General features: G+C 45.6%; 1 protein-coding gene across 4 annotated transcripts in view; it reads left to right on the top strand.

Moving 5' to 3' along the window:
* Positions 1-26,970, top strand: part of MVB12B (multivesicular body subunit 12B) — a 390,107-nt gene that overhangs the window by 69,668 nt on the left and 293,469 nt on the right. Inside the window, exon 1 of one of the 4 annotated variants that reach the window (XM_085613811.1) lies at positions 4,098-4,117. The exons of 2 other annotated variants lie outside the window; for them this stretch is intronic. The gene's annotated coding sequence lies outside the window, so the exon portion shown is untranslated. Of the gene's footprint in view, positions 1-4,097; positions 4,118-20,845; positions 20,907-26,970 lie in introns of those variants that run through there. One more of the 4 variants, XM_085613814.1, reaches the window with a different exon arrangement.

The following is a 26,970-nucleotide window of genomic DNA, read 5'->3' on the forward strand; positions in this document are numbered from 1 at the left end:
GCTGAGCGGATCCTCCTGCTGCTTCCGCTGTCTCTGTGCCCAGTGAAATGACCAGAGCTTTGAAGTTATGAAAGACTGGACTACTTTAAGGTCGTTTTTGTTAAAGTCCAAAGAAAGAGCTACTGAAATTCGAGATTGCTAAACCAAGTTGCTAGACTCTTTCATTGTAAATAAATCTTCCAACATTGCACTGACCCTCAGGGAATTGGACCGGCTTTCGTGTAGGTCTGCGTAGCTTCTTCAAAGCTCCATGGGGTTGGCCCACCATATCTCCAGTAAGTGTTTTCACGCAGTACTCTAATCGGAGTCGTTCAGGCAAGATATCCCTGAAGAGCCAATGGTGCGGTCATTCTGTGTCATAGGACCAGAGTTCTGAAATGCTCTGTGTCCAGATCTTAGACTTCAATCTAATTTTGCAGTATTAAAAAAAAAAGTCTGACAGCAAGGACCTTCAGAGAAGCCTCCTCCACCATCAGTCAGACAGCAGTGCTGCCCCTGTGCCATGGAGCGGCAGGACCCTCTTTGTGCAGCTGGACTCCAGATGATCTTCAAAGTGCAACTTCTGGCAACACCTCCCCCTGCACCTTCAGTCGATGTTCCCACTGGACAGGGATATGAAATCAAGATGAGCGGCTTCTTTTGTGAGCACAGCCAAGTTGCAATCCAGTGCTTTACAAAATAATGAAACGCGCAGGAATGGGCGATGGTTCAAGATCGTGCACAGGCGGCCAGGAGTTATCTCTTGCAAAGGAGGCATGGTTATTGGTGGCACTTAGGGGATCAGGTGCTTATTCCACGGTTTCCTCAAACCCTTCTTTAGTCTATTGTGTGATTTCCTTTATCAGGCCACTGCAGACCGAAGTTCCTAAACTGATCTCGTCTGACATCTCATCTCTGTTTATCTGGATTGTTCTAAGGCAGTCCTGACTGGATAGATGAGCAGTTGTATCTCACGATCACTGCCTCTCTGCTGCCTGAGACAATATTGTGGAGGTTCCCAAATCATGCAGTCAAGTGAACTTCTTTGGTTTCCGGTTAAGTAGGGGTTTTTCTGTCAATGGCATCACACCACCCTTCTTGTTTCTATATGGAGCAGTTTTATCCATTTTCTGAGGCATCCTACGGGCTATACGCCTATTGATGCCCCAACAGGGCCACCGCATGTCTCTCGTCCTTTTCATTCCTCCTTCTCACCCCATTCTTCTAGAGCTCTTTGTGGGAACCAAAACCATCCCTCAGTGGGGTCAACAGTGCATCGCTTGCCACTGAAGGTCACAGTTCTGCCCTTGACAAAGGGCAGAGGCATCATAGTCGGTTTCATGGAATGTAGGTTTCTATGGCAGATCTGCTACGGGTATGCCTTTAACTTTACATACGTACAATATGGGGCCACCCTATCTGGTGAGCAGCTGAACAATGCACGTTAGCTGGTAGGGTTGGATACTATACAAGATTGTCACATCTTGTGGGGATTTACACTTTTTAAAAGTTTGTTGCATTGCACTTCACAAGTTTATAAGTGAATTATACATTGTACCTAATTTTTCATTTGGGTTAATGGATGATAATGGCCTTGCGCCAGGTAGCACCCACTCAGTCAGTAACCCTGCCAACTACCATATTTTCAACCAACTATATTCATTTGTGGGGAGCCATGTATTCTGGCCATTCTTTGCCTACAATCATAACGTTTTAAAAATGTATTCTTTTGATAATTTTATTAGGCAATGTGCCATCAATGTCTTTAGAATATTTTTTTTAAACGCATAAATGCTTATATAACACTGGATTCTCAATAAAGGAGATGCTAAGGAAAATAATTTAAACACAGAACTTCCATGTTTTACAACAAATTCAAGATAGACTTGTATTTTTATTTTTATTTATTTGGGATTTATAGAGTGTGACAGCTACTCAGCGAGTGTACCGGCCCTGGCTATAAAACGAATCCCTTGTGACTTGAGATTTAGAAAGCTGACCCTGAGAGCCAAGTTGTGAGAAGTCGCCTAAAGGCCTGGATGTCCTCTGTGGCCCAAAGCGGTTGCGGGACAGCATTCCCGTCCCTTGTATCGAGGTATGAATAGGAGTTGCCGCCCCATTTTTTCCTTCTGAATTGAGGAATCCCCACAACCAGAAGTGGGAGGAACGGAGTGTCCTGGAAGGTAGATCAGGAATAAATCTGTTGGAAAGGTACTGAGTGCCAGTGTGATAGAAAGCTCTATGTGTCAGGACCAATCCTTTAAACTGAACGCGTTCCTTGTCAGGAGGCCAGGGTAACTCTTTCAAGAAAGGTTGGATGTGCACCCTTTGGAGAGTCGCAACATAAGCCGAGCCGTGGCGCTCTGCACCAGCTGTAGACTTATCTAAAGATATTCCAGAAGAGCCCAGTATAGTGAATTGGCATAGTCAAGCCTTGAGGTGACGACATGGAAGTCCTATTAGAACATTGGAATGTGGAGCACTCCATTGAAGACAATGGAGTGCTCCGAGCTTCTACGGGCCGGTAAAGGCCCTCAGAGCAACATTCCAATGTTGTTTCACAAAGGCCTCTTGGAGCCCGAGGGGATTTAAAACCCCTCGAACTCCGAGAGGCCTTTGTTAAATTTGTTAGAACAATCTGCCCTCTAGTGGCAGAATGTTCTAATAGCCTTATAGCCCTTCGTAGCTGGGCTATACCGGCTATTAAAGTCCCGCTTCAGCGTTAAAGACCTAAACTGAAGGGGGTCTTTAATAGCTGGTATAAGGCTATATTATATTCCTTAGAATCTCCTGTATAAAGAATCCAGTTTTATATAAAGTGTTTATGTATTTTGAAAAAAATGACAAAGATATTGATGCTCTCTTATAAAATTATTAAAAGAACATACTTTTTTATGTTATGATTGTAGGCTGCGAATAGTCAAAATGCACGGCTTCCCAAAAATGTACATACTTGATAACAATGCACATGCTTACAGTATTGAGGCACAGAAAGATTAAGTAATTTACACCAATATCCTGTAAAGCACTTATGGCAGGGTAGGAACCCAGATGCCAAAAGCCGTCAACTTAGCCACGGGACCACTTCTATGTTGGCACACATATTTCTTCTTCAGTGTAAGAAGTTGCATGTTCCTGCTTACCTGCATATGTGAGTGTGGTTACAGCTCGTTTCGTTAAAGGGGCAGAAACACATTCAACAAGCGGCCTCCAAATTGCCTTTCCATTCTCTCATCAAAGGCAGCAAAGTCCCCCTACCCCTGTGATGCCTGTGAGGATGCCCTCAACTTTGGAAGTCATCTAAGGAGTCCCCTAGGAAGAACCCTAGGAGGAACCAGCATGTACCTGTCCTCCAGCGAGCCTGGGTGACTTGCCCCTTAGAATAGGTTTTAAGGTAATGTGCGTAAAATGCAGCCAAAGAAAAATGTTTACATAAGAAACCGCATCAAAAAAACATCTGCAGTTGAAGTAACAGTGACACATGTGATATCTGAACACAATGGAAACATCAAGTGAAAAGATACTCGCAAAAAGTAATGAAATAGAAACAATTCTACCACACACGGAAGCAGCCACGTTGTTAAAAAGAAGCTATGGATCAGATGGAAAAATTATAGAAAAAAATGCAAGACTATAAAAAAAAGTAGTGGTTGAAAGGCAAAGGGAATTTCAGCAACGAACAAAAAGTAATTGCCTCAAGGGACAAAAATCAACAAGAACAATATTACAAAAGTCTCAACAAAGGTACTCGCAGCTGTTAAAAAACGTTACTAAGAAAAAATAAGGGCAGTTAGTGGACAAGCGATGTGTAAAGGGACTTCCTGATAATAGTGATAGTAACTGTGATAGTAAATAATGTAAAAATAAACGTATAATGTGGAAAAATTCAAAAATGCTGATAAATGGGAAGGAAGGAAACTGATTTGAACACGGGAAGCTTTATGTGAACTCTCTGTCGTTATTCTCCGGATTGGGTTTGTTTTGGGCTTATTTTTACTCTTGGTTGGGCTTCTTTCGGCCTTCGTTGGACAAGCTGATGTGGCTGCCTTCACTGTCGGAACCAGCAATGCTGCTGGAAGCGGAGGAGAGAAGCAGCAGCGGCGGCAGCGCAGGGGCAGGCACAGGCGGGCTGCATCGGGTTAGTACGGTTTCCCACCTGTGGAAATGTACATTACCGCGGAGCCCTGTCAGCGGCCGCTTCTAACAAATGATTGCATCTCATGGAAACCTTAGAATAAAAGCAGCGCAGCAGCATGCAGTGACTACAGGAATATCGCATTCCATTACATAGCTCTTCCAGCTCGGCCTGTGGGAATGTTGAGATGAGGAGCATTCGGTGGTGAAATGCTGCGCCAGCGTTTCACTGAAGTGGGCTGGAATGGTTGGTTATTTGTTTGCAGAGGCCACCAGTGGTCCTTGTCCAGGGGCAAGGATTGCAAGCTCCTATTCTTTCTGTGCATTCTGGTACTTGTAGTCCTGCATACATTGCTGGTTAGGTTAAGCTACAAGTACCAGAATGCAACGAAATAAACCGGTTTGGTGAACTTCTGACGTTTGATAACTTTAAATATCCGGGCCTCAGCTGCCACAAGTCACATTTTGTTATAAACTAATTATCAGTGCCGAAGGAGTATTTTAGATATGCTTCTGAACTCAATGCAAATGGCAGTCTAAAAAGATGTATCACATTCACATATCACAATGTAATATCCGCCACATGAACACAATGGCCATGTGCACCAGCGTACCGTCGTCAGCAGTGCAAATTGTGTTGCACACGGGAGCTCAAGATGCACACGCTGCGTGAGTAGTTTTCTCTCCTGCCTTCTGGTACTGGTAATTTTGATTTTTCCATTTTAAATACAGAGTAACGGTTTGCAAGAAAGAAAAAAAACAGTATGACTGTACGTCGCACGGGACAACATAACGTTTCTTATGGCAGGAGCTAGACACCGGTTTCAATTCCTGGAGCAGAAACAGAGCTGGAAAGTAGGTTTCACTCTGTTCATGTGCACATTAGTGGGTATCGCTTATCTCCATATATGTGGCCTTAATTATGTTTTTAAATCTAATAGGTGGTATAGTAAACCTACCCAAGGCTTATTTTTGCAAAGCTCTAAAGTGTCCACTAGGAGGTGTTCATGTCAGCCACTGCTGGCCGTTTAGCTCACAACGCTTTGCATTCTGGTACTCGTAGTGCAGCATTGGCACTGGGGAAAGTAAAATGACAGGTGCCAGAATACAAAGTGGCTCAAGTGCAGAAGGGCGAGGACTGGCAGAAGATCCTACCACCAAGATAGGGCAACATGTGAACTGCAGTGTGCCTTTTGTCAAGTATGCAAGGGTTTGCAGCGAGGATAACTCCTTTTTTAGGTCTCGCCTGACCCAGCGCATGCGCTGGTCTGGCGAGACTTATTGCGAGGGCTCCAAAAAGTGCTACCAGGCCAGCCTAGAGCTACTGTGCATGTGCGCGGGTGCACGCGCCGCACTTTATCGCAATTACTTTCACTTTCGCGGCCGCTTTGATGTTTGATCGCGATCAGGATGAATTTTGCGGCTGCACGGCCGCTTTGCGTAGCCAATAGGTCTCGCTTTTGGGACCTTATAAGTATTTAGGTAGGCAAAAAGTTGCATGGCTAAACACTTATAAGGTCCCAAAAGCGAGACCTATTGGCTATGCCAATGCTTGTTTACAGTGGTTCTTGGGACAATTGAGGCGTGAACACAAGGCCAGCATGGGAGATTACCAGCCTTGTTTAGAGTTTGGTGAGTGGGTTATCTTCCAAAAAGTGGTGGGTGTCCCGTCTGCTGTTTTGAGACATGACATAAATGCACTCGTAAGATACGGTGGATGTCCCGCATTCAACCAGCTGTACATAATAACCAAATTATATGAAGTTCCGGAAGGCTATGAAAGGGGCTTCCTAAATTAGTGTTTATTTGAATCTTGCATCCGTGAATGTACAGAATATGTGGTTGTATCTCACTTTCTGTAGAAGTTCTTTTATTTAGTTTTTTGCTACTTTATCCAGGAGATTTGTCTGGTTCACAAATAAGGGTGTGTAACGTTCATGCAATCTGCTTTATTTTATTTACCCGAAATTAAAATCCATCATCTGATTATGTATTTTAGTACAAAATGCATCCTGACTTCAACTTGACACAAGATTGCATTTCGTGCAAAAAAATAATCACGAAAAACAAGTGCTGTGAACAACAGCTGCTTGTCTTCCGGTTGTTTGCATTGTTCACGCGCTAGAATATACGTCAGGGTGTGTAGGCTTTACTTCCTCTTCTTGTGTTTGCCCCTCCCCTGGATCATGAACACATTGCTTGTGTCCTTCTACAGCTCACCTTTGAAGCACTTCTGTTTTTTTGATTATGCCTACCAGACAGCTTATCTGTCTGACTGCAAAATACATATTGTGGGATTTCCAAGAACATATAGGGGTTTGGAGCCCGCCCATTGCTTACTATTGGTTGTCTCTCCTGTTAATCTGATTTGCCTGCTTCTTATTCATTTCTCAGCTCGTCAATCCTGGGTTTGTCCCTCCCATGGAGCAGTGCCTCTTTATCACGTTTTTTTGATTGACTGGTGTCTATGCTTCCAATGCTTGCTTTTCAAGCACAACTTCTTTGTTTTTGGTTAAGTACGCCACAGGAGTGCATGTGTTTTCTAGCTGCCCCCAGTGTACTTCTCTCCCCTTGTACTCCGTGTTGCTGTCTGTCGTCAGCGTGCACGCTCCCGTTTTTGCTTTGAGGTAACTCTTGTGTACTTCCCTCATTGCTTTCTCTCCTGTGTGCTTGTCCCGCACCTGCTCTACGTTGCTTCTTCTTTTTTTAGAGTGCTGAAAAATAGTCCGAGATGTTTACTCTCCATCTGATGATGTCAGCCCAAAGAAGGTTGATGATGAGTTAGCAATGATTTGTGCTCGTGTATTCCATGGGTGGGGATATACCATACTGTTCAAACAACCAAGGGAGCAGTGCCTATGTGCGAAAGGCACATTAAAGTTTTAGTTGCGGACGAGAACAGATCATTTATGGGCGGGAATTACTACATTACAGAACTACATGTGCCCAGGTAAGAAGGCTGTCTGTGTGACTTTGGCTGATTCTAGGATTCAAAGGGTGTGAGCAGGGCTTTAAGTGGGATGAAAAAACTGGGAGGGTGGGGAGGGGTCACTAAAAAGGGCATGGCCAATGTAGTTAAGGGCGTGCCTTAAAATGACCTAAGATAAAAATCTATGCTTAGGTGTAACGCCGACTTGTATTTTGCATTTTCTTTTATTGCATCCAGATCTATGATACAAGTAACATCATACCTACAACAAGTCAGGACTATTGAGTTTGTCATTGGTTATTAGTGGCATAAGATAAATAGGCAGCAACTATGGCTTGTATATAATATTGAAAAAGCTTCCACTTCTAGCCCTGGTGACACCACGACTATGTTGCTGCTCCTGAGTTTCAAAAAGAGATGGGAAACCCAGAGAGAAAATGACTCTTTAAAGGATTTCCCTTCCCCTACAACTCTCACCTGGCATGACGTCATGCTGTAACTTCTCTACTAGTGAGAAGTGAGCATGCGCACCTCATGTGCCTGCTGTCACTGCAGTCCGGAAAAAAACAAGAACCGCCTGTGCCAGGGCACAAAACAGAGCCTGATAGAGTCCCGTTTCGAAGCCCCCTTTAAAAAACTGCTGGTGCTCAGACCCGGCCCACTTTAAGCCCTGGGTGTGAGGAAGATATTGTATATTCTGAGGGGAGCCTCCCTGAGGTAGAACGGGATGGGGTTGTGGGGGCTGCCGCCCCAGGGTGAAACGAAAGTCCTGTAGAGAAACAGGAGTGTAAGAGTAGAGCTTGAGGAACCACTGAAAGCTGGAGATGGCTCCAGTCAAAGGCCTCTGGCCCGCCTCGAGGTTCTCTTGGAAACCCAGCTGATCCCTCATGTGGCTTCTGCCTGCCGACCCCACTAGAACCTAATGCACAAAGAATTAAACACAAGGCAGTGACCTTTGATGCAAAATGGGTGAGAAACGGAGCTACCCATTTAGAACTGCAAAAGGTGGAAGTAGAAAACCTGAGATCATTTTGCTTCTACAAACTGTGTGATGCTTGCCATTTTTTTCGAGGCGCTTTAATTTTTTTTTTTCATTGTCAATTATGAAAATACCTTGAAATATGTGAGATTGAGATGTGCAGTCTCCAAATATCTCTTGTGTTTAATCTAATCCAGGCCACATATAATGCACAAATGACAAGTCACTTGCCTCCTAGTGCACCAGTGGCATTGCCATCAGGGTAGGGAGACGTGAATATATATACATGGATTTTTAAAACTATCTCTTTTAATAAATGCTTCTCAATGTAGTGATCTGATGTTCTAAGGTGAAACGCTTCCGCGTGTTAATGAAATGTTCCTGGTCGAATATTGACGTGACTTTTATCATTTTTTAATTCTACTTTGTTGTATGATTTACTTTGCAAAAAATGTTAAAGGCTCAGCTCAATTACGGTTTCTTAGAGCCAAGCGAGACCCTTGGCTCTGCGGCGGCTCGGCTCGCCCTGTTAATTTCTCGGCTCTCCCACCTCTAGTGAAGGTGGTTTGGAAAGATCATGAGCAAAGGAGGAATACATCATGGGCGGATCTTCCACAAGAGCGGAGGAGCTTCGCCCCGACCGCTGCGAGCGCAGTAGGCAGACGCACATAAATAAAATGGCAGAATAATGACGTTTTATTTTGCCACCAACTTGCGCTGTGTACAGCGCGAGCGGTAGGCAGGGGGCGGGGCTGAATCCTGCTATTGCAGGATTACTACTGCCCCTTTAATAGCGCATGTTGGGTTGGCCGGCTGACTACGTATGGCCAGCCCGACATGGGCACTTAGCAATCGCCGGGTTGTGAAACAGCCGGGGGATTGCTGGCACAGACCCCCAGTCTCAAAATGAGTGCTGGACTAGTGTACTCCCACCAATCCTGGCGCTGCTCTCATGCTGATAACATCACAAGAGCAGCACCAGGATTGGTTACGTTTGCGTTCCACTGACCAGGAAGGCAGTCCTTCCATTCTTGCTCTTGGACGCTGGGGAGAATTGCTGCATTTATGGTGAGTTTGGTGCCATTGCGCCTACCAGATTTTATAACCGCTAGCCGCCACAGAAATACATACAGCGTTGCCAGTAGAGGTGGGTGGAATTTGCGTAGTCGCGCTACGCAAAGTTCTGCGAAACGGTAAAAAATCTCTGCGAGCACGCCGAAATTCTGCGAACGCGGAATTGCTGGTTAGCCATGCTTTTTTCCTGTTCGCGAACGCTGTTTGCGTGCTTGGGGGGAAATATCTTGCGAAGACGCATTTAGAGAACGCGAACAAGCAAAAAATTCCGCAAAGCCGCGGAACGCAGAATTTTGGCCAATTCCGTGTTCTCCTCAGAACGCGAAATTACCCAAATTCTGCAAATCCGCTAGCGGAACGGAATTTACCGCCCAGGCCTAGTTGCCAGTACAGCCCAAAAATTGGCACACGCGTGTGTTGCACTTCGCGCCTTTCCTTTTGCACGAGGGTGAGATTTGGCCCCTGCTCCTCTTTCGTATGATCCTAGAGTCAGCAACATAAGTGCCAAGAGGCAGGTGACATGGGTCCAGGGTTCCCTGCGTGTGTTCACGTTTCTCGCACGTCACAGGTGACATTTTATCTGTTCATCTATTTCTGAACACTGACCAGCTTCTTCAGTCTTAGTTTCCCAAATGACTGTTTGTACTATGAAAACTTATCAGTTGGTGTATTTTTAAATCGGCTGATGCCAAGAATAACAAGCCGTTAATACCCGAGAAATTCCATCACATTTGTAGTGTTCCCACATTATTAAATACTTTTAAATAATTTACCATTCAATTGTTTTTATTTGTGCGTTTCTTATTTTGCTCGCTTGGTGTTATGAAGGACTACACCCGTTGTCACGCACACTTGTGTGGAATGTAGCTGCAATATTTCATTTGGACTTGTAGCAGCTTTCCACTAATTTTCTTGCCTAAAACATGGATTTCTGACTCGATTACGCTCGTCTCTTGCTCGGCTCTTCCAGCTGTGACATCTGCGCGCGCACGCTTACCCCGCTCTGAACTTTCCCCCGGAAGCTTCTGAAAATGCTTCAAGATGTTGTACAATTAGTGAACGCTTTTGCGATGCCAAACTAATTATGCTCACGTTTTCAGTGCTAGCCCAAACAAACTGGAAACATGTGTTTGTAAGGACAATAGGCCTGGCGTTGGCAACCAGCCTTTTCACTTTGTCAGTGTTTGTTTTGTTTTGTCAAGGTCTTTGTAAAACTTTGTTGTTGTCGGAACTGCCCGGCTCGTGCCAAAAGAAACCAAGCTTTTGCTAAGCCCATAGGTCTTGCCAATGCTGCAGTTATTGGCTTTGGCAATGTTTTTTAGCCATGTTGTACACCAGCATGGCTAAAAGTTAGTGGCGTGGTGCAGGGTACATTGGATCGGGACAAAGTTCAATGGGGTATATTGGTATAGAGTAGAGTGGGTGGATTGGCATAGGGTAAAGTGGGGTAGAATGGAATAGGGTGAATTGCGGTAGATTGGAGGGGGCGGGATAGGGTAGATTGGAGTGGGGGAAATTTTTAGTGTGGTAGATTGGAGTGGGGTAAATTGGGCTGTGGGAGATGAAGTTGAGTGGAGTGGGGAAGATTGAATTGGGGTAGTTTGGAGTGAGTGCGGTAGATGGGAGTGGGGTAAATTGGAGGGGTAGATTGGGGTAGATTAGAGTGGGATATTTTGTGGTAGATTGGAGTGGGGTAGATTGTGGAAGAGTGGACTGTAGTGAGGTAGCCTGGAGTGAGGTAGCCTGGAGTGGGGTGGTCTGGAGTGGAGTAGTCTCGAGTGGAGTGGGGTAGATTGGGTGGATTATAGTAGGGTAGACAGTCGTGACAGGCATGGCTCGCGAGTGGGGGGGGCGGAAATAAAAAAAACATACCTCGAGTCCAGGTGCCGCGTTTTCGCTTGTCCTGCGTCCGACAGGAACAGGAAGCAGGCAGCCAGGCTCTCTCCCTTAAGCCAATCACAATGCTGCATGCAGCATTGTGATTGATCTGAGCGCCGTCACACAGTGCTCAGCCAGGGGCTGGAGGGGTGGGCATGTTCTCCATGCAGGCTGTAATGCAGCCTGCATGGAGAACAGGTAAGTGCACATGACAGGTTTCAGTGGCCCGAGAGGCTCGAAGAGCAGAGCAGCCCCGTTCGCCCGCCCGCCGCAAAGCAGCAATACACGAAACATAAAATGAAAATAACTTTGTTATTGTCATTTTATATTTTGCACTGCTTAAAAGTAGTGAGGTGACGCTCCTTCTCACCCCTGAGGCTAGAATGGAATGGAGTGGGGTAGATTAGGGTAGTTTGGAGTGGTCTAGATTGGGGTAGATGAGAGGGCAGTCAGGTAGACTGGAGTGGGGAGGGGTAGATTGTGATGGGTCGGGTGGATTGGGGAAGAGTGGGGAAGATCGGAGTGGAGTAGATTGGGGTGGAATGGGGTAGACTGGAGTGGAGTAAAGTGGGTTAGACTGGAGTGAGGCAGACTGGATTGAAGTGGGGTGGATTGTAGCGGAGTGGGCTAGATTGGATCGTAGTAGAATGGAGTGGGGTAGGTTGGATTGGGGTGGAGTGGGGTAGGTAGATTGGAGTGGGGTAGACTGAAATGGAGTTAGGCAGATTTGATGCAATGAAGTCGATTGGTGTAGAGTATAGCTAGGCTTTCTTCCTGTCTTCAGTTTCTATTTTTAGGTCTCGGCTCGAAGGCTCGATCCGAGATTTAATGACTTGGAGAAGAGGGGCTTGAACCCCCCCCCCCCCCCCCCCCCCCTTTTCCCCTGTTCTCCATTGGCTGGCCTCTTGAATGCTGGCCAGCCATTGGAGAAGAGGTCCGTCACTCTGAACAGGCCCCGTCCTTTTCGGATTCGGGGGCGTGTTTTTTTCAAGAAGTCTAATTATCTCCTCCAGCCAATGGCAAGAGGAGAGTTAAGGAAAACACGCCTCCGAATTCGAAACCGCCACTGCGTTTCTCCGAGGCATTTCTGCTTCGCCTCGGAGAAAGGCAGTGGTGTGCTCGTCCTCTCTGCCACACGTCGGACCCTGCGTGCAACCCTGCTCACCTCTGGTGCGGTTCTAATTTATCTGCTGCACAAGTATGCGGTGGGATTGCCCCGTTCCTGCCTCCCCCTCCTCTGCCCACCCGGAAGAGAATTTTGGTAGCAGCACGTTGCCCCCTGTGCAGCTCCTGCGCCGCGCTCGCCCACTGCCGCCGTATTGCCGAAACTGATCACTGCGTCCCCAAGAAGCAGCAGCTGCCGGTGACCACACTTGCCCCCCTGGCTTGTGATACTCTTGTATAGTATGCTCTCTTTCTCCCCTGAGTCTGCAGTACTCTGGTATGCTGGGATCAATCTCCCCGTGCCTCACTCCCACAAGCCTCTGGGCCCGGCGCTTGCTGCCCTCCCCTCCCCTCCCCGTGCCCTCGCCGCCCCTCCCCGGGGAGCCCTCTTGCTGCAGCGCGTCTAATCTCGGTGTGAAATTGCCCTTATTGCGGGCACTGGTTTCCCGGTCATCATCGCTGTTCCCTTAACTGCCGCGTCCAAGGGGAGGGGCCCGAGGGTAATGATGGCTCTGCGAGGTGGGTGGGATTCGTGGAGGAGCCCCGGGTTGGGGCCCGGCTCACTCGCTCTCACTCATTCTCTGCCTTCACTCGCCCTTCGTTCTCACCCATTTTCCCTTCTCTCCCCCACATTCTTTCACTTTCGTTCTCAGTCATAGTCACCCCTTACAATCTCGTTCAGCATTTAATCCCGTTCGCTCTCCCTTCGCTCTCGCTTACTGCTCTTTCCTGTCTCTCACTCAGTTCCTTCACTCAGGCTCTCTTCATTCGCTTCAGTCCTCGCTCTCACATACTCTAACTCCCCCCCCTTACGCAATCACTCACTCTCCTTCTCCCTCCCTTGAAGCATGTCATTATTATCTCTCCCCGTAGCACTCTTTCCTCTCTCTCTCACACACACACACACAGTCTCTGTATTCAATATCCTTTTTTCGACACACGCAGACTTTCAACTCCATCACACACGTCGCCACTTCGTCTTCTTCTGTCCCTTCAGCCAGACTGTTTTACCCTCAGGCTCCCCGCCCTCTTTGCTCACCTCCATCTACGTAGCCATTTCTCGTGGTTGGGGGTTTTCTCATGGTTTGGGGGTTCTGGACTGATCGAGTCAGTTACCATGTGACACCCCTGTATTACTGAGGCTGCCGGGAGACCCCACCCGCAGCCACCGTGGACAGCAGAAGCCCTCTTCCATTCAGGGCTCAGTTTTAAGCACACACACCTGCAGCCGATGCATGTGAATGGACCGGCGCCATTGTTAGAGCCCTGGAAGCCATAAAGTGCAAGGAGGCGCTATACCCCACCCCACCATGGATCAGCTGTGAAGCTGCAAATGACTATGGCAAACACAAACAGGGGCTCATTCCAAACCACTTCAAGCACTTCCGCCTGTGTCTACCTACACCCATGTCAGACGTGTGTTATAGGGCATCAAAGATATTTCTGCCCAGCTCTTATACCTGTTGCTTGAGCCAATCTCTGCCTGCTCACAGCTGCAGGCTCCCCCGTAGTGGATTGCCCCGTCCCTGCCTCCCCCTCCTCTGCCCCGGAAGAGAATTCTGGTAGCAGCACGTTGCCCCCTGTGCAGCTCCTGCCCACGCTCGCCCACGGCTGTTCTGCCGCCGTATTGCCGAAACTGATCACTGCGTCCCCAAGAAGCAGCAGCTGCCGGTGACCACACTTAGCTCCTGGATTTCCCCATATCTCGGCGTGTACTGGTGAGTTTCCTCCTTTATTTTATATTTAAAATTACGAGGGAGCCTACCCCTTTTACTGCCGAAGCAACAGAATCACCGCCGCGGCCCACAGGAAGCCAGGCATCCTTGCCCGGGACATGTGCGGAGCCTGCGGTGTAGCAGGAAGTGTCTGCTCAAATGGGGCTCCCGTGCGTCACTCCTTACTTCTCTCGTTCTGTCCGTTACCCCTTTCTTCTCTCATTTCTTTCTTCACCCCTTCCATCACTCCGTTCTTCTCTCGTTCTTTCCTTCTATCCTTCAATTTCTCATTCCTTCCTTTATCCCTTCCATATATCATTCCTTCGTTTACCACTTCCTTACTTCTTCCTTCTCTCCTTCCTTCTCTTATCTTCTTTCATTCCTTGTTTAACAGCCTAATGAATACGATTGACAGTTATTTCTCACCCAAAGAGTCCTTCGTGTAGGTCTAATATTAATGGGGACATCCTGAGCAGAAGAAACAAGCATTTACAATGCAACGGTCTCGGCATTGTTAAAGTTAGAGCTATTGGCATTGCTCATGACAACGCCGTTTCTTTAAATGTTTTAAAAACAAAAACATAAACAAAAATAATGTCATGAGCAATGCCAATAGTTCTAACTTTACCAATGCCGAGACCATTGCATTGCAAATGCTTGTTGGTAAATTCTGGCAGGTTTTTTTCCCCCAGTGTTTTCAAGTGATTTCAATACCTTAAAAAACAGTGGTAATCAGTAGTTACACATTTTCGTGGCATTCAAAACAACAGAAAGTGTTTTTTCTGGTGATTATGTAAAGTTTTGCTTTTATTATTTTATTTTTATTTTTATTTCTTTATTGGTTTTAAACATAAGTGACAATATTCAACAAACCCCAATACCACTTAGTGCAGAATCGTAGTTTGACCAAACATGCAATATAATCATGTCCTGACCTACACATATTATCTGAGCTACACTTTTCGGGGTCGACCAATGAGTCAAATTCCACATAGCCTGGTGGGGTACAGATGAATCGCCCCACTTGACATTCAGTGGCTCCTTCAGTTACCTGGGTGGGGCTCTGGGACAGGGTCAGCGGCTGTGGTTTGTTCCAGGAGATATGACTGTAGAGGGGACCAAATGTCTCTAGGGCAGGAGGAGGGATTTCTTGCTTTTTGCAATGATAGTGCATGGTATATAAACAGTGTGCGCACAGTGTATATGAGTGTCCTGTAAAAATCTAAGAATGCAGTAGTGTACTTTTTTCACATCACTATCAATATGCGACCAAAGATCCTCCCATTGCTTCCCTTTGGCATTATCACTAAGGCTCCCTGTTTCCGTTTTTACTGATTTTTACAGATAAATACAGACTGAAAACATTTATTTTCTTGTCGGCATTTATTTTTAAATGTGAATAAAAACGGAAATTTGGTTGCTTTTTGAGTAATTCTAAATACTGTCTGCCATGAGTGCCAGACCTATGGCTGTGTGGATTGATAGATGGGGGGCTAAAAAAGAAAGGAATTTTAGTAAAGAGGCTGTAACAGAAGTGGATATGCACAAAGTTGATTCTGAAATTTGCATATTTCCTTTTAAGCGCATTGATTTATCCTTTGCAGGTGTTTACAGCATTGAAACATGATAGGCGTTCAAGTATGAGTGCATATTTACCGGTTAAATAACTGTGGAAACATACTGATTTCAGCTACATTTTTCCACAGAACCATAAATAAATATGAATAAATACAGATAAAATTAGCAAAACAATATATGGATAAATACAGATGGAAATGCCCAAAAAGTAAATACCATAAAACCGGGAGCCCTAATTATCACTCATCAAAAATTCTATAAACGGTTGCCACATGGATAATATTGCAATCACAGCCTCTTAGACTGAGAACCATCAGCTAGGTGGCACAGTTGGGTTGACTCTTTCTTTGATGCCATGCAAAGCACAAAATGAGAAATATTTGCGTTTTAGTTCCTGTGCATAACAAAACAGTGTACCAGAATGGACTAAAAAGTCAATAGCATTCTTCATTAACTCTGAAGAAAGTAAAGATACTTTCAACATACCATCTAACAAGTAGCAAGAATCTCTTACAGGAAAGCACTTCAGCTCAGGTATCGATTTTGACTGGTCATCACTCAACCTTTTCATATACGTTGCTGAATCACTGCAAATACAAACAATATCACTTCAATCTTTTTTGAACTTGGAAAGAACCTTTTAGCAGCAGCATTCCAAGTGACACTGCGTTCCATGTTTTCCAAAAGTCTGGTGTCATGTTTTCACCACTATCCCAGATGCTTGGTGATAGCACTCTTTTCACATATACTTTGCTTTGAATGTTTAAAGCTTGAGGTGTTGGTTATTCACCTACTATCAATACTGACTCACTAGAAACTGGGGGCTGATGTATCAAGGGTTTTTACCCACTCTATGTGGGTGAATGTGATGGCGCATATTGGGAAAGTTTCTTATGAAGCCAGCCATTTTACCTATCATTGGAAGAATCAAGCGCAGCCAAAATATCAAATATAATTTTGACATTTCCTGATTCTCTGCAGTTTATAAAATAATTAAACAAGACATAAAACATGCTTCTAAACCCTGCATCTTTACACCAAAGACCACAAAACTGAAAAAAGCAAAAGGAGTAAGAAACAGTATTTTAGTGACCTCCCTAAACAACAAAACTCAAGCAGAATAATGTTAGCCCAGTCTTTCTTGCTGCTTTACAGTTACAGTTTAAAGTTACATTGTATTGGCCCCTTCAGGAAGAAAAAAAATACTCTTCCATTCTCCTTTTTATTCTTTGTATGGCATTTAGTTTGTGGTTGTGCAGGTGTTTTTTCAGTGTTTATATGTTTACACTGGTGAGGTCTATTTCCCTTTCGGTGGGGGTTTATCGGTTATTATAGGTTTAAACCTAAAACCGGACAGCCTAAGTATAGCAGAGTGGAGTGGGTTAGAGTGAAGTGGGTTAGAGTGAAGTGGGTTAGAGTGAAGTGGGTTAGAGTGGAGTGGGTTAGAGTGGAGTGGGGTAAGTGATGTGGAGCAGAGTGGAGTGGAGTGGCGTGGCATGTCGCAGATGGTCTTAAGAGTGGAGGGGTGTAGAGTGGAGCGGCATTTTATAGAGTGGCGTGTCATAGAGTGGAGTGGCATAGTGTGGAGTGGTGTACTGTGGAGTTTACATGTTGTGGTAGCGCACTGTCATTCCAGACAACACATTTTCAATTGAAATGACCATTACATTTTCACTGAAATATGGGTTTACTGCACACAAAGGATAATATGTACAAATGTCCTCCTAGGTTCTTGGAAGAATACAGTAACGAAGGTTTGGGCAATGGGAGGGCCGAACTCAAGCTGGACAACCTAAAGTAAATAAAGCCAGAAAATAGAAAAATAGAAAATGTGAGTTAAAAAGCACAAAGCCAATAGTAATCAACGGTTGGAATGCATCTAGGTCAACTTTCTGAAAGTCCCCCAAATGTCTTTAGTAAACTAGACAGCTGCACCTAGTTCTAAATAGGCCTGAAGTGTGGTGATTACACCAGCCGAGGCCTGTAGGTTCTTCACTGTCTTCCTGTCAAGCAAAGCCTCCAGTTAACAATAAAATCTTCTCTTTAGTCTACAAGGCAATTCTCTTCTGGATCCTGCATGGCCCACTACCTATCCCATCCAACCAGGTGCGCAAAGCACATAGGGCTAAAAGGGCTTCAGTCCCCCCTCCCCACTCTCCCCCCCCCCCCCCATGTGTCTCAGTCCGAGCTGCTCTGGGCTCGGCTAGGCAGTGTCTGGAGTCTAATCTCCGGCACGCCCAAGTTGTTCACAGGTCTTTAAAGACCATTTGCATATTTACATACCTGTGTAAACAGGTTATCGAGGCTTAGTTTTTTTTCTGCTTTCGGTACCCCCTGGGCCCCCACGCTTCCTATTCTTTACATTTGTATTTTACATTTACTGCTGTAGTGAGAGAATACATTTCGTGAAAAGGAATATAAAGTAGGGTTGCAAAAAGAAAAATACCAGCCATGTGTTGTTTAAACAGCCTGCAAAGACCTCGTCTTGACACTAAAAAGGGTTATAAACAAAAAAGTATGTATTCATTTGTAATGTGACTATTCTGTCTTTGTTCCCTTTAATTATTAGTCATGGATCACTCAAGCAGCCCTAGAACACAATTATAAGTGCTTTCTATTTATATTTGCTGTTCGAAGTATGCACAGTTAAGTGCTGAAAATACGACTTTAGGTGATTTTTGTACCATCTGGGACATCAAAATAATGAGTTGGCAACCCTAATCATACGACTGGAAGTTTGTTGCAGAATCAGCACATTATTTATTTTCTCCACCCTCGATCCCTGATTAATGCCATAATAGCAATAGTTTAACTTCTATCTGAAACCCTACGCTGTCGTCAGTAACATGCTGAGTCACTTCAAATGTCTGGGAATGCACCCTGCATTCAGACCAGTCACTCCTCATTCTCGCCCTTCACTTTCACGCTCGCCCTGCACTCACAGCAATCACATTGCACTCACATTGATCACCATGCACTCACACCATTCACCCGCTCACCCTGCACTCACAGTGATCCCTCTTCACCCACAATGCAGTTGTCCTGTTCACCCTGTACCTCACCCTGCAGTCACAAGGGCACACTACTCACCCTGAACTCATGTGGCACTTCACTCACATGTCCCCCTCACTGCTCAATCTGCAATCTCACTCAAACAAGCCCATCACTAACCATTCATCAATTCGTCCCACTTTGCACTTACATATACACCCATATTCATATGCTTCCCTCACTCACCCTGCAGCCACTCCTCTTACCCTACTCTCACACTCCTGCTTTGCTCACCGTGCACTCACATGGGCACTCCTACCACCCGCACAGCGCAGAGGGTTAATGTGCGTGCCATTCAGATCACAGAACTTAGTTTGAGTAAACTATGAGTAGCGTTATAAAAAAATTAAATGTTTGTCAGAAAGGTGCTATAAAGAGATGAGGTGCAGTGTTGGTGAGTAGTAGTGAGGGAATTTATGCAAAAGGAGGAAATGTGGGAGGGGGCGTCAAAAAAGACTGTTGCACTGTGTGCAACGAGTTCTTGGGCTAGCCCTAGGTGGGAGTGTTAGCCCCCCCCCCCTCCTCCCGAAGTTCAGGTCTAGTCGCTCCCCTGCATCCAACCATAACCTTACCACCCTCCTGATGCCTCAGGTCAGTGCTTAATTTGAGCCGGAGCTTTCCGGTGCTGAGCACCGGCACTTAATTGGTTTCCGGTGCTCGGCACCGGCACCTAATTGTCAACACCACACTTAGGGCAGTCTGCCACAAGGTGGCACTGCTCATGTAATTTAGAGAGGAGATGTATAACAGCTGTTTAGGGAAACAAAATACATACAAAAATTACTAATACCTTCCTCCCCAGACATTCCTTTGGCTTTGGGGACCTGGAATAATCTGAACTGTCGCATTTACATGTGAGAGAGATGTTAGTAGGTGTTTTGGCAGCGATGACCGGGGAGATGGATGGTGCAAGCTGCAATGGCCTTCTGGTTAGAGCCCTGGCACTTAATATTTTACAAATTAAGCACTGCCTCAGGTTGGTTACCCGTAGTGACTCGAAATCTATCTGGTCAGATACATACAATTTTTTGGCCAAGCTCTGCATCAGTCCTCCTGGAGCAACCCCCGCTGGACCGCCACCTTCAAGCTGACCTGGCGAAATTTCCCAAGGTTCTGAAAACACTGGTGTTGCCGTAATTTTGACAAAATTAATAAGTGCTCTCCAGGCCATCTTCAAATTTCACTTTTTAATTTTTATTGTGTACATGCTTCCCCCATTTGAACACCAATATATATTTGTATTTAAATCTTCAATATGTTAGAAATGTTTGAGTGAACAAATGGGGTTTAATAGGGGTGTATCGCTTGAGCTGGGACCATTGTGAGTGTGTGAATGCATAGCCTACTTGTCACACCGGGGTAGCTTTCATTCTAGATTTAAAATACATGTATTCACCTTATGCAGAAGGCACCATAGCTTTTCAAATGTCACTCCTTAAATCGCTCACAATCGCACCCAGTGTGGCCTGTAAGGTTCGTTTTCTTGGGGTGCTGTTTGAGGACTCGTGATCCTTCATCCCTCAGATCAACAAGAGGAGCTCACGTTTTCTTTTATTGAAACCCATTAGGAGTTCTTGCCTCTCCTCCGCTTGGAAGGCAGCCATGTGCACCCCACTGGACCCCAGCATCCTTAGTCCTTGGGACCCCCCTGGTTTCTTCTCGCTGGGCTCACGTGCTCCAGAGCGTGGCTGCTTCTCGTAAGTCGGCCTCAATCTCCGGACCTCCCGTTCGGTCCCGTTTTCTCAACTCCATCAGGTTCTTGCTTGAAGAGGATTCAGTCCGACCCCCTGTGAGGAGCATATTGTGCTCTCTGCTCCTCGAGCTCTGACTGGCTGCGGGGTAGGTTTCTCTCGGATGCCCACACTCAGTTCCCCATCTTAAGCCGCCCCTGACCATGCCTCTTTGCCGTTCTCGCCTCCGCACGTACCTGAGCCCCAGTCAGTGCAGCCCCCCGCCCCCCAAGAGCTGCTGGACTCCCGCTCTTCGACACCGTGAGTCTCAGAAAAGACGTGGCTCCCACCTGGTTTCTGTGTGAAAAGGTTCCTCGTGCCTTAGTTGCTTCCAGGGCCAGGATACCTCTGGGTAACAGAGCGCTTCACAAGCTCCGACCAGCATTGATTGATTCATTCACCGATTAATGCGCTCCGACTTTTTCAAACAGTCACAACACACGATTTATTGGGTTCTCGGACACACATAATTTCTCTCCAACAGTATCCCTCTTCAACTTTCACTCTTTCTGTCTCACACACTCTCTAGCCATCTGTTTCTCTCACGTGCACACGCTTTTTGTCCTACGCATACTTTCTCTATCACACCCACACACTCTCACGATTGCATTCTCTCTTTTACACACAGCGGCGTCAGGCAACATGATGTTCTCGCTGCAGAGTGTGGTGAGGGCCCCGGAGCTTCCCTCGCGCAGGTATTTATTAAACCTGGGGCTGACTGGGGGCCCCATGCACCGCAGGGGCCTGCCTTATGCCCCTGTCCACACATACAGATTCTCTCTCTCTCTCTCTCACACCCACTCCCCACCCCGTGTCTCGGTATCAATCTCTTCCGTTCCCCATCTTTCACTTTCCAAGTGTCTTTCTCGCTCTCTCTCTTATTCTTGTTCTCTCCCTCTCTCTTACACATTATTGGTCTTCTCTGTGTCTCTCCCTATCAACATCTTTCTCTCTGTGTGACTGTTTGTCTTCTGTCGCTCTCCTTCTCTGTGTCACTGTTTCTCATGATATTCTTCCATTTCTATCACCCCCTCTCTCCCTCTCTCATTATGTTTCTCTTCTGTCCCTTTCTATAGTGCCCCCCTTTCTTCATACTTTCTCTCTCATTTGCTTTCTTTCTCTCCTTTCTGTTTCTTGGTATGCCTCTTTTTCTCCGTGTCCATTGCATGTGCACTGCTTTTTCTCTGTCTCTTCGCTCTCGCCTCCTTTCTTCCAGCCTCCTTGATTTATTTTCAGCTTCTTCCGGTAGTGAGTGACTGTCTTGTCCTTCAGGGTGCTGATCACGGCGGCACAAGCCACTGGCAGGAAAGGGCATGTTGGTTTCGCCTCCCCCCCCCTTGGAGACCGTTCATACCTCGAATCTTCTAATCAGGAACCTCCTTATAGGGATTTCTGCACACTTGGAGTTTGAAATTGAGGTAGGTCTTGATAAATTCTTTCCTTAAGTTACAGTGCAGTTGGAGATCCTTTCCTTAAGTTGCAGTGCGACCGGAGATCCTTTACTTAAGTTACAGTGGGAGATCCTTTCCTTATGTTACAGTGCAGTGGGAGATCCTTTCCTTAAGTTACAGTGCGACCGGAGATCCTTTCCTTAAGTTACAGTGCGACCGGAGATCCTTTCCTTAAGTTACAGTGGGAGATCCTTTCCTTAAGTTACAGTGCAGTGGGAGATCCTTTCCTTAAGTAACAGTGCGACCGGAGATCCTTTCCTTAAGTTACAGTGCGACCGGAGATCCTTTCCTTAAGTTACAGTGCAGTGGGAGATCCTTTCCTTAAATTACAGTGCAGTGGGAGACCCTTTCCTTAAGTTACAGTGCAGTGGGAGACCCTTTCCTTAAGTTACAAGGCGGTGGAGATCCTTTCCTTAAGTTAGTGTGGCAGAGATCCTTTCCATAAGTTATAGTGCAGCAGGAGATCCTTTCCTTAAGTTACAGTGCAGCAGGAAATCCTTTCCCTAAGTTAGTGTGGCAGGAGATCCTTTCCTTAAGTTACAGTGCAGTGGGAGACCCTTTCCTTAAGTTACAGGGCGGTGGAGATCCTTTCCATAAGTTACAGTGCGGCCGAGATCCTTTCCTTAAGTTACAGTGCAGCAGGAGATCCTTTCCCTAAGTTAGTGTGGCAGGAGATCATTTCCTTAAGTTACAGTGCAGCAGGAGATCCTTTCCCTAAGTTAGTGTGGCAGGAGATCCTTTCCTTAAGTTACAGTGCAGCAGGAGATCCTTTCTTTAAGTTACAGTGCAGCAGGAGATCCTTTCCCTAAGTTAGTGTGGCAGGAGATCATTTCCTTAAGTTACAGTGCAGCAGGAGATCCTTTCCCTAAGTTAGTGTGGCAGGAGATCCTTTCCTTAAGTTACAGTGCAGCAGGAGATCCTTTCCTTAAGTTACAGTGCGGCAGGAGATCCTTTCCTTAAGTTACAGCGCAGCAGGAGATCCTTTCTTTAAGTTACAGTGCAGCAGGAGATCCTTTCCATAAGTTAGTGTGGCAGGAGATCCTTTCCTTAAGTTACAGCGCAGCAGGAGATCCTTTCTTTAAGTTACAGTGCAGCAGGAGATCCTTTCCATAAGTTAGTGTGGCAGGAGATCCTTTCCTTAAGTTACAGTGCAGCAGGAGATCCTTTCCTTAAGTTACAGTGCGGCAGGAGATCCTTTCCTTAAGTTACAGTGCGGCAGAGATCCTTTACATAAGTGACCCTGCACCGGTGCATCCTTTCTTTACGTGACGTTACAGCGGTGGATGCTTCTTGTATGAGACTTTGCTGTGAAAGATCCTTTTCTTAATGCTGCAGTAGCAGATCCTTTCCGTAAGTGAATCTACAGTATTGGATTCTTTCCTTAAGTGAAGCTCCAGTGGTAGATCCTGAAGTGAAGCTGCTGTGATATATCCTTTCTTTAAGAAGTGTTGAAGCGGTAGACTCTATCCTTTAGTGATGATGGAGTGGTAGACTCTTTCCTTAAGAGGTGTTGAAGCGGTAGACTCTTTCCTTTAGCGATGATGGAGCGGTACACTCTTTCCTTTAGCGATGATGGAGCGGTAGACTCTTTCCTTCAGAAGTGTTGAAGCGGTAGACACTTTCCTCAAGAGGTGTTGAAGCAGTAGACTCTTTCCTCAAGAGGTGTTGAAGCGGTAGACACTTTCCTCAAGAGTTGTTGAAGCGGTAGACTCTTTCCTCAAGAGGTGTTGAAGCGGTAGACTCTTTCCTCAAGAGGTGTTGAAGCGGTAGACTCTTTCCTTCAAAGGTCTTGAAGCGGTAGACTCTATCCTTTAGCGATCATGGAGTGGTAGAGCGTTTTCTTAAGCGATGCTGGAGTGATGTATACTTTTATTGGATGATACTGCACTGGTGGATTCTCTCTGTAAGTGACACTGCAACGGTAGATCCTTTCCTTATAGCGGTCGATGTGTTCCTTAAGTGATCTTGCAGTAGTGGATCATTTCTTACGCAATGCTGCAGCAGTAGATCCTTTCCTTAACCATTGGTGTAGAGGTAGATCTTTCCTAAACAATACTGCAGTTGTAGATTCTTTCCTTACAGCGGTGGGTGTTTTTCTTAAGTGATCTTGCAGTAGTAGATTGTTTCCTTAAGTGATGCCGCATTGGTAGATCCTTTCCTTAAGAAATGGTGCACCAGTAGATCCTTTCCTTAAGCAGCGTTGTAGAGGTAGATCTTTTCCGTAAGCGATGCTGCAGGGATAGATCCTTTTCTTTAGTAATGCTGCAGTGGTAGATCCTTTTCTTTAGTAATGCTGCAATAGTAGATCCTTTTCTTTAGTAATGTAGTCGTAGATCCTTTTCTTTAGTAATGCTGCAGCAGTAATCCTTTCCTTAGGTGATGCGCAGTGGTAGATCGTTTCTTTAAGTGATGCCACAGCATTAGCTCCTTTCCTTAAGCAATGCTGCACCAGTAGATCCTTTCCTTAAGCAGTGTTGTAGAGGTAGATCTTTTTCTTAGGAGATACTGCAGTTGTAGATCCTTTCCTTAAGTGACGCTGCAGCTATAGATCCTTTCCTTTAGTAATGCAGTAATAGTAGATGCTTTTTTTAGGGATGCTGCAGTTGTAGATCCTTTTCTTTAGTAATGATGAAGTCATACATCCTTTCTTTAAACGATGCAGCAGTGGTAGATCCTTTCATTTAATAATGTTTCAATAGTAGATCCTTTTATTTAGTAATGCCGCAGTGGTAGATCCTTTTCTTTAATAATGCTGCAATAGTAGATCCTTTTCTTTAGTAATACTGCAGTGGTAGATCCTTTTCTTTAATAATGCTGCAATAGTAGATCCTTTTCTTTAGTAATGCCGCAGTGGTAGATCCTTTTCTTTAATAATGCTGCAATAGTAGATCCTTTTCTTTAGTAATGCCGCAGTGGTAGATCCTTTTCTTTAATAATGCTGCAATAGTAGAGCATTTTATTCAGTAATTCTGCAGTCGTAGATCCTTTTCTTTAGTAATACCACAGTGGTAGATCCTTTCTTTAAGCGTTGCTGCAGTGGTAGATCCTTTCATTTAGAATTGCAGCAGTAGATCCTTTTCTTTAGTAATGCAGTTGTAGATCCTTTCCTTAAGCAATTCTGCAGCAGTAGATCCTTTCCTTAAGCAGTGTTGTAGAGGTAAATCTTTTTTAGGTCTCGCCTGAGCCAGCGCTTTAGCGCTGCTCTCGCGAGAGCTTTTGTAAAAGGGGGATTTGGAAGTGCAAACCAGTGCTTTCAGGCCGCCAACTACAGTGTATGTGCGCCGGGCGCGCGCACCATTTGGCAGCCTGCGTGATCATTTCTCGGCCGCTTTGATGTTCTCAGTAAGCCGCGGGACCACTGAGAACATCAAAGCGGCCGAGAAAGTGCACACCATTTGCCACCCCCTCCCTTATCCCACTTCCTGCTTGTTACTGCTTTCTGACTTTACGCTCCTGTTGTTGTTTTAATTGTAAAACATATGTTTATATAGTTTTGGACACCACCGGGCTTTAATTTTAACAACACGGCGCCCGCTTTCAGGGACACTGCGCTCAGATCAGTCTTGTTCCCCCGCGGCGCTGCGGGGGAGGGGCATTGCTGCTTGGTGCATTTAGCTTCACTTCCTCACAGTTCACCATTTCGGCATGTCGAGGGTCCGTGGGTGGAGCAGGTTATGGATGTAAGTGCGCCCGGTAAGACCGCAGCACTGCCAAGGGTCACTCCGCACCAATGCATACTTGGTATTCTCGCATTCCCTCAAAATATTTTGTCACGCAATTCAGAGTGCCAGTACTTGCTTGAAGTACTGTGCCATCTGGCTTTGCACCGATACTAATGATGTCTGTTGTTCTGCGGCTCTGTGAACATGCCCAGGGCCGAGGAGAGTAGAGGTCTTGGGTTATCAGCCGTTTATGAGTCACAGACTTCCGTGGCTGGAAGCTTTTGACCCAGCTTTACTTTAATATTCATGGCAGTTTTGGCAGCTTCTTTTCCCCTCCCCTCCTCCTTTCGCTTTTCCTTTTGGTCCCGGCAGTTTCTGTTTTGTTTGTGTGAGTGGTTAAGGGGGGAGGGGGGCTTGGTTTAGGGCGGAGTGTCTCTTACGGAGCTCTCGCCACGAATCCCACCCCCTCCCCCGGCCCCACTCCTCAAACAGTGATTTAAGATCTCTGTGAAATATTAACAAAGCAAAGCATTGCCGCCCGTGCTTTCCTGGAACTCACTAGTATTCAGAGGGGAGGTGGCTTCCGAGTTTCGAAAAAGCACGCCGCGCTGCAAAAGTCAAAGACAGTCACCACTCCAGAGCAGACTGACCCGGACTCAGCCCAGACCCTTGTTATTTCCAAACACCAGGGCTTTAATTGGGATGAAAAAACTGTGGGAAGGGGGGGGGGGGGCTTATGGTGTCGTGGCCGATGTAATAAAGGGCGGGGCCTAAAACTCTTAAGCTAACAAGCATTTGCAATGCATAAGGTCTCGCATTTACGCGAGTTTGAGCTATTGGCATTGCAAATAACAATGCCTATTGGCATTGTCATTTACAATGCCAATAGCTTTAACTCGTGTAACTGCGAGACCTATTGCATTGCAAATGCTTGTCTTAAGTGGCGCTGCAGCAGTAGATCCTTTCCTTAAGTGACGTTGCAGTGATGGAGCCTTTTCTTTTGTAATGCTGCAGTTGTAGATCCTTTTCTTTAGTAATGATACAGTCATACATCCTTTCTTTAAACGATATTGCAGTGGTAGATTCTTTCATTTAGCAATACTGCAGTACTAGATCCTTTTCTTTAGTAATGCTGCAATAGGAGATAATTTTCTTTCGTAATGATGCAGGGGTAGATCCTTTTCTTTAGTAATGCTGCAATAGTAGATCCTTTTCTTTAGTAATGCTGCAATAGTAGATCCTTTTCTTTAGTAGTGCTGTAGTCGTAGATCTTTTTCGTCAGTAACGCTGCAGTGGATGATCATTTTCTGTAGTAATGCTGCAGTCGTAGATCCTTTTCTTTAGTAATGCCGCAATAGTGGATCCTTTTCTTTAGTAATGCTGCAGTCATAGATCCTTTTCTTTAGTAATGCTGCAGTCGTAGATCATTTTCTTTAGTAATGCTGCAGTCGTAGATCCTTTTCTTTAGTAATGCCGCAATAGTAGATCCTTTTCTTTAGTAATGCTGCAGTCATAGATCCTTTTCTTTAGTAATGCTGCAGTCGTAGATCCTTTTCTTTAGTAATGCCGCAATAGTAGATCCTTTTCTTTAGTAATGCTGCAGTCATAGATCCTTTTCTTTAGTAATGCTGCAGTCGTAGATCCTT

Source organism: Triturus cristatus, chromosome 1_2, assembly GCF_964204655.1.
Source record: "Triturus cristatus chromosome 1_2, aTriCri1.1, whole genome shotgun sequence".
NCBI classification, from domain to species: domain Eukaryota; kingdom Metazoa; phylum Chordata; class Amphibia; order Caudata; family Salamandridae; genus Triturus; species Triturus cristatus.